Source organism: Osmia lignaria, chromosome 8 (assembly GCF_051020975.1).
Source record: "Osmia lignaria lignaria isolate PbOS001 chromosome 8, iyOsmLign1, whole genome shotgun sequence".
NCBI classification, from domain to species: Eukaryota; Metazoa; Arthropoda; class Insecta; order Hymenoptera; family Megachilidae; genus Osmia; species Osmia lignaria.
In genome coordinates this window covers 607,167-617,806 of record NC_135039.1, presented here as the reverse complement: position 1 = coordinate 617,806, position 10,640 = coordinate 607,167, and positions in this window count along the sequence as shown.

The following is a 10,640-nucleotide window of genomic DNA, read 5'->3' as shown; positions in this document are numbered from 1 at the left end:
TGTTGTTCTTCCTCTGCACAGCTAAGCTGGAAGTGGCATTTGCAGCTCGCAATAGTGCAGAGTTATCTCAAAGAAAGGGGCCACGGTGTTTCTGTATCTCTATTATGTTGGTGCGGCTTCGGAACTTTTAAATATCTTGATATATCTCGAGAACTACGCATCTGATCAAAAAATATCATAGAACATAAAAAGTAGGAAACTTAATTCTCTACAAAAAAGGTCTCTTAACATTTTGCCATAGCTCGCTTCGTTTCCGAGATATTTGCAGATTTATCTCAAGGGAAGGGGCCTGACGGACATATTTCGAGATATTTCTTCTTCTTGTTGTCCTTCTTCTGCACAGCTAAGCTGGAAGTGGCATTTGCAGCTCGCAATAGTGCAGAGTTATCTCAAAGAAGGGGGCCACGGTGTTTCTGTATCTCTATTATGTTGGTGCGGCTTCGGAACTTTTAAATATCTTGATATATCTCGAGAACTGCGCATCTGATCAAAAAATATCATAGAACATAAAAAGTAGGAAACTTAATTCTCTACAAAAAAGGTCTCTTAACATTTTGCCATAGCTCGCTTCGTTTCCGAGCTATTTGCAGATATATCTCAAGGGAAGGGGCCTGACGGACATATTTCGAGATATTTCTTCTTCTTGTTGTTCTTCTTCTGCACAGCTAAGCTGGAAGTGGCATTTGCGGCTCGCACTAGTGCAGAGTTATCTCGAAGAAAGGGGCCACGGTGTTTCTGTATCTCTATTATGTTGGTGCGGCTTCGGAACTTTTAAATATCTTGATATATCTCGAGAACTACGCATCTGATCAAAAAATATCATAGAACATAAAAAGTAGGAAACTTAATTCTCTACAAAAAAGGTCTCTTAACATTTTGCCATAGCTCGCTTCGTTTCCGAGCTATTTGCAGATTTATCTCAAGGGAAGGGGCCTGACGGACATATTTCGAGATATTTCTTCTTCTTGTTGTTCTTCTTCTGCACAGCTAAGCTGGAAGTGGCATTTGCGGCTCGCACTAGTGCAGAGTTATCTCGAAGAAAGGGGCCACGGTGTTTCTGTATCTCTATTATGTTGGTGCGGCTTCGGAACTTTTAAATATCTTGATATATCTCGAGAACTACGCATCTGATCAAAAAATATCATAGAACATAAAAAGTAGGAAACTTAATTCTCTACAAAAAAGGTCTCTTATCATTTTGCCATAGCTCGCTTCGTTTCCGAGATATTTGCAGATTTATCTCAAGGGAAGGGGCCTGACGGACATATTTCGAGATATTTCTTCTTCTTGTTGTTCTTCCTCTGCACAGCTAAGCTGGAAGTGGCATTTGCAGCTCGCAATAGTGCAGAGTAATCTCAAAGAAAGGGGCCACGGTGTTTCTGTATCTCTATTATGTTGGTGCGGCTTCGGAACTTTTAAATATCTTGATATATCTCGAGAACTATGCATCTGATCAAAAAATATCATAGAACATAAAAAGTAGGAAACTTAATTCTGTACAAAAAAGGTCTCTTAACATTTTGCCATAGCTCGCTTCGTTTCCGAGATATTTGCAGATTTATCTCAAGGGAAGGGGCCTGACGGACATATTTCGAGATATTTCTTCTTCTTGTTGTTCTTCTTCTGCACAGCTAAGCTGGAAGTGGCATTTGCGGCTCGCATTAGTGCAGAGTTATCTCAAAGAAAGGGGCCACGGTGTTTCTGTATCTCTATTATGTTGGTGCGGCTTCGGAACTTTTAAATATCTTGATATATCTCGAGAACTACGCATCTGATCAAAAAATATCATAGAACATAAAAAGTAGGAAACTTAATTCTCTACAAAAAAGGTCTCTTAACATTTTGCCATAGCTCGCTTCGTTTCCGAGATATTTGCAGATTTATCTCAAGGGAAGGGGCCTGACGGACATATTTCGAGATATTTCTTCTTCTTGTTGTTCTTCTTCTGCACAGCTAAGCTGGAAGTGGCATTTGCGGCTCGCACTAGTGCAGAGTTATCTCAAAGAAAGGGGCCACGGTGTTTCTGTATCTCTATTATGTTGGTGCGGCTTCGGAACTTTTAAATATCTCGATATATCTCGAAAACTACGCTTCTGATCAAAAAATATCATAGCACATAAATTGTAGGAAACATAATTCTCTACAAAAAACGTCTCTTAAGATTTTGCCATAGCTCGCTTCGTTTCCGAGATATTTGCAGATTTATCTCAAGGGAAGGGGCCTGACGGACATATTTCGAGATATTTCTTCTTCTTGTTGTTCTTCTTCTGCACAGCTAAGCTGGAACTGGCATTTGCGGCTCGCACTAGTGCAGAGTTATCTCAAAGAAAGGGGCCACGGTGTTTCTGTATCTCTATTATGTTGGTGCGGCTTCGGAACTTTTAAATATCTCGATATATCTCGAAAACTACGCTTCTGATCAAAAAATATCATAGAACATAAATTGTAGGAAACATAATTCTGTACAAAAAACGTCTCTTAACATTTTGCCATAGCTCGCTTCGTTTCCGAGATATGTGCAGATTCAGCTCAAAGGAACGGGCCTGACGGACATATTTCGAGATACTTCTTCTTCTTGTTGTTCTTCCTCCGCACAGCTAAGCTGGGAGTGGCATTTGCAGCTCGCAATAGTGCAGAGTTATCTCAAAGAAAGGGGCCACGGTGTTTCTGTATCTCTATTATGTTGGTGCGGCTTCGGAACTTTTAAATATCTTGATATATCTCGAGAACTACGCATCTGATCAAAAAATATCATAGAACATAAAAAGTAGGAAACTTAATTCTCTACAAAAAAGGTCTCTTAACATTTTGCCATAGCTCGCTTCGTTTCCGAGATATTTACAGATTCACCTCAAAGGAACGGGCCTGACGGACATATTTCGAGATATTTCTTCTTCTTGTTGTTCTTCCTCTGCACAGCTAAGCTGGAAGTGGCATTTGCAGCTCGCAATAGTGCAGAGTTATCTCAAAGAGAGGGGCCACGGTGTTTCTGTGTCTCTATTATGTTGGTGCGGCTTCGGAACTTTTAAGTATCTTGATATATCTCGAGAACTACGCATCTGATCAAAAAATATCATAGAACATAAAAAGTAGGAAACTTAATTCTCTACAAAAAAGGTCTCTTAACATTTTGCCATAGCTCGCTTCGTTTCCGAGATATTTGCAGATTTATCTCAAGTGAAGGGGCCTGACGGACATATTTCGAGATACTTCTTCTTCTTGTTGTCCTTCTTCTGCACAGCTAAGCTGGAAGTGGCATTTGCGGCTCGCACTAGTGCAGAGTTATCTCAAAGAAAGGGGCCACGGTGTTTCTGTATCTCTATTATGTTGGTGCGGCTTCGGAACTTTTGAATATCTCGATATATCTCGAAAACTACGCTTCTGATCAAAAAACATCATAGAACATAAATTGTAGGAAACATAATTCTCTACAAAAAACGTCTCTTAACATTTTGCCATAGCTCGCTTCGTTTCCGAGATATTTGCAGATTTATCTCAAGGGAAGGGGCCTGACGGACATATTTCGAGATATTTCTTCTTCTTGTTGTTCTTCTTCTGCACAGCTAAGCTGGAAGTGGCATTTGCGGCTCGCACTAGTGCAGAGTTATCTCAAAGAAAGGGGCCACGGTGTTTCTGTATCTCTATTATGTTGGTGCGGCTTCGGAACTTTTAAATATCTCGATATATCTCGAAAACTACGCTTCTGATCAAAAAATATCATAGAACATAAATTGTAGGAAACATAATTCTGTACAAGAAACGTCTCTTAACATTTTGCCATAGCTCGCTTCGTTTCCGAGATATTTGCAGATTTATATCAAGGGAAGGGGCCTGACGGACATATTTCGAGATATTTCTTCTTCTTGTTGTTCTTCTTCTGCACAGCTAAGCTGGAAGTGGCATTTGTGGCTCGCACTAGTGCAGAGTTATCTCAAAGAAAGGGGCCACGGTGTTTCTGTATCTCTATTATGTTGGTGCGGCTTCGGAACTTTTAAATATCTCGATATATCTCGAAAACTACGCTTCTGATCAAAAAATATCATAGAACATAAAAAGTAGGAAACTTAATTCTCTACAAAAAAGGTCTCTTAACATTTTGCCATAGCTCGCTTCGTTTCCGAGATATTTGCAGATTTATCTCAAGGGAAGGGGCCTAACGGACATATTTCGAGATATTTCTTCTTCTTGTTGTTCTTCTTCTGCACAGCTAAACTGGAAGTGGCATTTCCAGCTCGCAATAGTGCAGAGTTATCTCAAAGAGAGGGGCCACGGTGTTTCTGTATCTCTATTATGTTGGTGCGGCTTCGGAACTTTTAAATATCTTGATATATCTCGAGAACTACGCATCTGATCAAAAAATATCATAGAACATAAAAAGTAGGAAACTTAATTCTCTACAAAAAAGGTCTCTTAACATTTTGCCATAGCTCGCTTCGTTTCCGAGATATTTGCAGATTTATCTCAAGGGAAGGGGCCTGACGGACATATTTCGAGATATTTCTTCTTCTTGTTGTTCTTCTTCTGCACAGTTAAGCTGGAAGTGGCATTTGCAGCTCGCAATAGTGCAGAGTTATCGCAAAGAAAGGGGACACGGTGTTTCTGTATCTCTATTATGTTGCTGCGGCTTCGGAACTTTTAAATATCTTGATATATCTCGAGAACTACGCATCTGATCAAAAAATATCATAGAACATAAAAAGTAGGAAACTTAATTCTCTACAAGAAAGGTCTCTTAACATTTTGCCATAGCTCGCTTGGTTTCCGAGATATTTGCAGATTTATCTCAAGGGATGGGGCCTGACGGACATATTTCGAGATACTTCTTCTTCTTGTTGTTCTTCTTCTGCACAGCTAAGCGGGAAGTGGCATTTGCAGCTCGCAATAGTGCAGAGTTATCTCAAAGAAAGAGGCCACGGTGTTTCTCTACCTCTATTATGTTGGTGCAGCTTCGGAACTTTTAAATATCTTGATATATCTCGAGATCTACGCATCTGATCAAAAAATATCATAGAACATAAAAAGTAGGAAACTTAATTCTCTACAAAAAAGGTCTCTTAACATTTTGCCATAGCTCGCTTCGTTTCCGAGATATTGGCAGATTTATCTCAAGGGAAGGGGCTGACGGGCATATTTCGAGATATTTCTTCTTCTTGTTGTTATTCTTCTGCACAGCTAAGCTGGAAGTGCCATTTGCAGCTCGCAATAGTGCAGAGTTATCGCAAAGAAAGGGGCCACGGTGTTTCTGTATCTCTATTATGTTGGTGCGGCTTCGGAACTTTTAAATATCTTGATATATCTCGAGAACTACGCATCTGATCAAAAAATATCATAGAACATAAAAAGTAGGAAACGTAATTCTCTACAAAAAAGGTCTCTTAACATTTTGCCATAGCTCGCTTCGTTTCCGAGATATTTGCAGATATATCTCAAGGGAAGGGGCCTAACGGACATATTTCGTGTTATTTCTTCTTCTTGTTGTTCTTCTTCTGCACAGCTAAGCTGGAAGTGGCATTTGCAGCTCGCAATAGTGCAGAGTTATCTCAAAGAAAGGGGCCACGGTGTTTCTGTATCTCTATTATGTTGGTGCGGCTTCGGAACTTTTAAATATCTTGATATATCTCGAGAACAACGCATCTGATCAAAACATATCATAGAACATAAAAAGTAGGAAACTTAATTCTCTACAACAAAGGTCTCTTAACATTTTCCCATAGCTGGCATCGTTTCCGAGATATTTGAGGATTTATCACGAGGGAAGGGGCCTGACGGACATATTTCGAGATATTTCTTCTTCTTGTTGTTCTTCTTCTGCACAGCTAAGCTGGAAGTGGCATTTGCGGCTCGCACTAGTGCAGAGTTATCTCAAAGAAAGGGGCCACGGTGTTTCTGGATCTCTATTATGTTGGTGCGGCTTCGGAACTTTTAAATATCTCGATATATCTCGAAAACTACGCTTCTGATCAAAAAATATCATAGAACATAAATTGTAGGAAACATAATTCTCTACAAAAAAGGTCTCTTAACATTTTGCCATAGCTCGTTTCGTTTCCGAGATATTTGCAGATATATCTCAAGGGAAGGGGCCTGACGGACATATTTCGAGATATTTCTTCTTCTTGTTGTTCTTCTTCTGCACAGCTAAACTGGAAGTGGCATTTGCAGCTCGCAATAGTGCAGAGTTATCGCAAAGAAAGGGGCCACGGTGTTTCTGTATCTCTATTATGTTGGTGCGGCTTCGGAACTTTTAAATATCTTGATATATCTCGAGAACTACGCATCTGATCAAAAAATATCATAGAACATAAAAAGTAGGAAACTTAATTCTCTACAAGAAAGGTCTCTTAACATTTTGCCATAGCTCGCTTCGTTTCCGAGATATTTGCAGATTTATCTCAAGGGAAGGGGCCTGACGGACATATTTCGAGATATTTCTTCTTATTGTTGTTCTTCTTCTGCACAGCTAAGCTGGAAGTGGCATTTGCAGCTCGCAATAGTGCAGAGTTATCTCAAAGAAAGGGGCCACGGTGTTTCTGTATCTCTATTATGTTGGTGCAGCTTCGGAACTTTTAAATATCTTGATATATCTCGAGAACTACGCATCTGATCAAAAAATATCATGGAACATAAAAAGTAGAAAACTTAATTCTCTACAAAAAAGGTCTCTGAACATTTTGCCATAGCTCGCTTCGTTTCCGAAATATTTGCAGATTTATCTCAAGGGAAGGGGCCTGACGGACATATTTCGAGATATTTCTTCTTCTTGTTGTTCTTCTTCTGCACAGCTAAGCTGGAAGTGGCAATTGCAGCTCGCAATAGTGCATAGTTATCTCGAAGAAAGGGGCCACGGTGTTTCTGTATCTCTATTATGTTGGTGCGGCTTCGGAACTTTTAAATATCTTGATATATCTCGAGAACTACGCATCTGATCAAAAAATATCATAGAACATAAAAAGTAGGAAACATAATTCTGTACAAAAAACGTCTCTTAACATTTTGCCATCGCTCGCTTCGTTTCCGAGATATGTGCAGATTCAGCTCAAAGGAACGGGCCTGACGGACATATTTCGAGATACTTCTTCTTCTTGTTGTTCTTCCTCTGCACAGCTAAGCTGGAAGTGGCATTTGCAGCTCGCAATAGTGCAGAGTTATCTCAAAGAAAGGGGCCACGGTGTTTCTGTATCTCTATTATGTTGGTGCGGTTTCGGAACTTTTAAATATCTTGATATATCTCGAGAACAACGCATCTGATCAAAAAATATCATAGAACATAAAAGGTAGGAAACTTAATTCTCTACAACAAAGGTCTCTTAACATTTTGCCATAGCTCGCTTCGTTTCCGAGATATTTGCAGATTTATCTCGAGGGAAGGGGCCTGACGGACATATTTCGAGATATTTCTTCTTCTTGTTGTTCTTCTTCTGCACAGCTAAGCTGGAAGTGGCATTTGCGGCTCGCACTAGTGCAGAGTTATCTCAAAGAAAGGGGCCACGGTGTTTCTGGATCTCTATTATGTTGGTGCGGCTTCGGAACTTTTAAATATCTCGATATATCGCGAAAACTACGCTTCTGATCAAAAAATATCATAGAACATAAATTGTAGGAAACATAATTCTGTACAAAAAACGTCTCTTAACATTTTGCCATAGCTCGCTTCGTTTCCGAGATATGTGCAGATTCAGCTCAAAGGAACGGGCCTGACGGACATATTTCGAGATACTTCTTCTTCTTGTTGTTCTTCCTCTGCACAGCTAAGCTGGGAGTGGCATTTGCAGCTCGCAATAGTGCAGAGTTATCTCAAAGGAAGGGGCCACGGTGTTTCTGTATCTCTATTATGTTGGTGCGGCTTCGGAACTTTTAAATATCTTGATATATCTCGAGAACTACGCATCTGATCAAAAAATATCATAGAACATAAAAAGTAGGAAACTTAATTCTCTACAAAAAAGGTCTCTTAACATTTTGCCATAGCTCGCTTCGTTTCCGAGATATTTACAGATTCACCTCAAAGGAACGGGCCTGACGGACATATTTCGAGATATTTCTTCTTCTTGTTGTTCTTCCTCTGCACAGCTAAGCTGGAAGTGGCATTTGCAGCTCGCAATAGTGCAGAGTTATCTCAAAGAGAGGGGCCACGGTGTTTCTGTGTCTCTATTATGTTGGTGCGGCTTCGGAACTTTTAAGTATCTTGATATATCTCGAGAACTACGCATCTGATCAAAAAATATCATAGAACATAAAAAGTAGGAAACTTAATTCTCTACAAAAAAGGTCTCTTAACATTTTGCCATAGCTCGCTTCGTTTCCGAGATATTTGCAGATTTATCTCAAGTGAAGGGGCCTGACGGACATATTTCGAGATACTTCTTCTTCTTGTTGTCCTTCTTCTGCACAGCTAAGCTGGAAGTGGCATTTGCGGCTCGCACTAGTGCAGAGTTATCTCAAAGAAAGGGGCCACGGTGTTTCTGTATCTCTATTATGTTGGTGCGGCTTCGGAACTTTTGAATATCTCGATATATCTCGAAAACTACGCTTCTGATCAAAAAACATCATAGAACATAAATTGTAGGAAACATAATTCTCTACAAAAAACGTCTCTTAACATTTTGCCATAGCTCGCTTCGTTTCCGAGATATTTGCAGATTTATATCAAGGGAAGGGGCCTGACGGACATATTTCGAGATATTTCTTCTTCTTGTTGTTCTTCTTCTGCACAGCTAAGCTGGAAGTGGCATTTGTGGCTCGCACTAGTGCAGAGTTATCTCAAAGACAGGGGCCACGGTGTTTCTGTATCTCTATTATGTTGGTGCGGCTTCGGAACTTTTAAATATCTCGATATATCTCGAAAACTACGCTTCTGATCAAAAAATATCATAGAACATAAAAAGTAGGAAACTTAATTCTCTACAAAAAAGGTCTCTTAACATTTTGCCATAGCTCGCTTCGTTTCCGAGATATTTGCAGATTTATCTCAAGGGAAGGGGCCTAACGGACATATTTCGAGATATTTCTTCTTCTTGTTGTTCTTCTTCTGCACAGCTAAACTGGAAGTGGCATTTCCAGCTCGCAATAGTGCAGAGTTATCTCAAAGAGAGGGGCCACGGTGTTTCTGTATCTCTATTATGTTGGTGCGGCTTCGGAACTTTTAAATATCTTGATATATCTCGAGAACTACGCATCTGATCAAAAAATATCATAGAACATAAAAAGTAGGAAACTTAATTCTCTACAAAAAAGGTCTCTTAACATTTTGCCATAGCTCGCTTCGTTTCCGAGATATTTGCAGATTTATCTCAAGGGAAGGGGCCTGACGGACATATTTCGAGATATTTCTTCTTCTTGTTGTTCTTCTTCTGCACAGCTAAGCTGGAAGTGGCATTTGCAGCTCGCAATAGTGCAGAGTTATCGCAAAGAAAGGGGACACGGTGTTTCTGTATCTCTATTATGCTGCTGCGGCTTCGGAACTTTTAAATATCTTGATATATCTCGAGAACTACGCATCTGATCAAAAAATATCATAGAACATAAAAAGTAGGAAACTTAATTCTCTACAAGAAAGGTCTCTTAACATTTTGCCATAGCTCGCTTGGTTTCCGAGATATTTGCAGATTTATCTCAAGGGATGGGGCCTGACGGACATATTTCGAGATATTTCTTCATCTTGTTGTTCTTCTTCTGCACAGCTAAGCGGGAAGTGGCATTTGCAGCTCGCAATAGTGCAGAGTTATCTCAAAGAAAGAGGCCACGGTGTTTCTCTACCTCTATTATGTTGGTGCAGCTTCGGAACTTTTAAATATCTTGATATATCTCGAGATCTACGCATCTGATCAAAAAATATCATAGAACATAAAAAGTAGGAAACTTAATTCTCTACAAAAAAGGTCTCTTAACATTTTGCCATAGCTCGCTTCGTTTCCGAGATATTGGCAGATTTATCTCAAGGGAAGGGGCCTGACGGGCATATTTCGAGATATTTCTTCTTCTTGTTGTTCTTCTTCTGCACAGCTAAGCTGGAAGTGGCATTTGAGGCTCGCACTAGTGCAGAGTTATCTCAAAGAAAGGGGCCACGGTGTTTCTGTATCTCTATTATGTTGGTGCGGCTTCGGAACTTTTAAATATCTTGATATATCTCGAGAACTACGCATCTGATCAAAAAATATCATAGAACATAAAAAGTAGGAAACTTAATTCTCTACAAATAAGGTCTCTTAACATTTTGCCATAGCCCGCTTTGTTTCCGAGATATTTGCAGATTTATCTCAAGGGAAGGGGCCTGACGGACATATTTCGAGATATTTCTTCTTCTTGTTGTTATTCTTCTGCACAGCTAAGCTGGAAGTGGCATTTGCAGCTCGCAATAGTGCAGAGTTATCGCAAAGAAAGGGGCCACGGTGTTTCTCTATCTCTATTATGTTGGTGCGGCTTCGGAACTTTTAAATATCTTGATATATCTCGAGAACTACGCATCTGATCAAAAAATATCATAGAACATAAAAAGTAGGAAACTTAATTCTCTACAAGAAAGGTCTCTTAACATTTTGCCATAGCTCGCTTCGTTTCCGAGATATTTGCAGATTTATCTCAAGGGAAGGGGCCTAACGGACATATTTCGAGATATTTCTTCTTCTTGTTGTTCTTCTTCT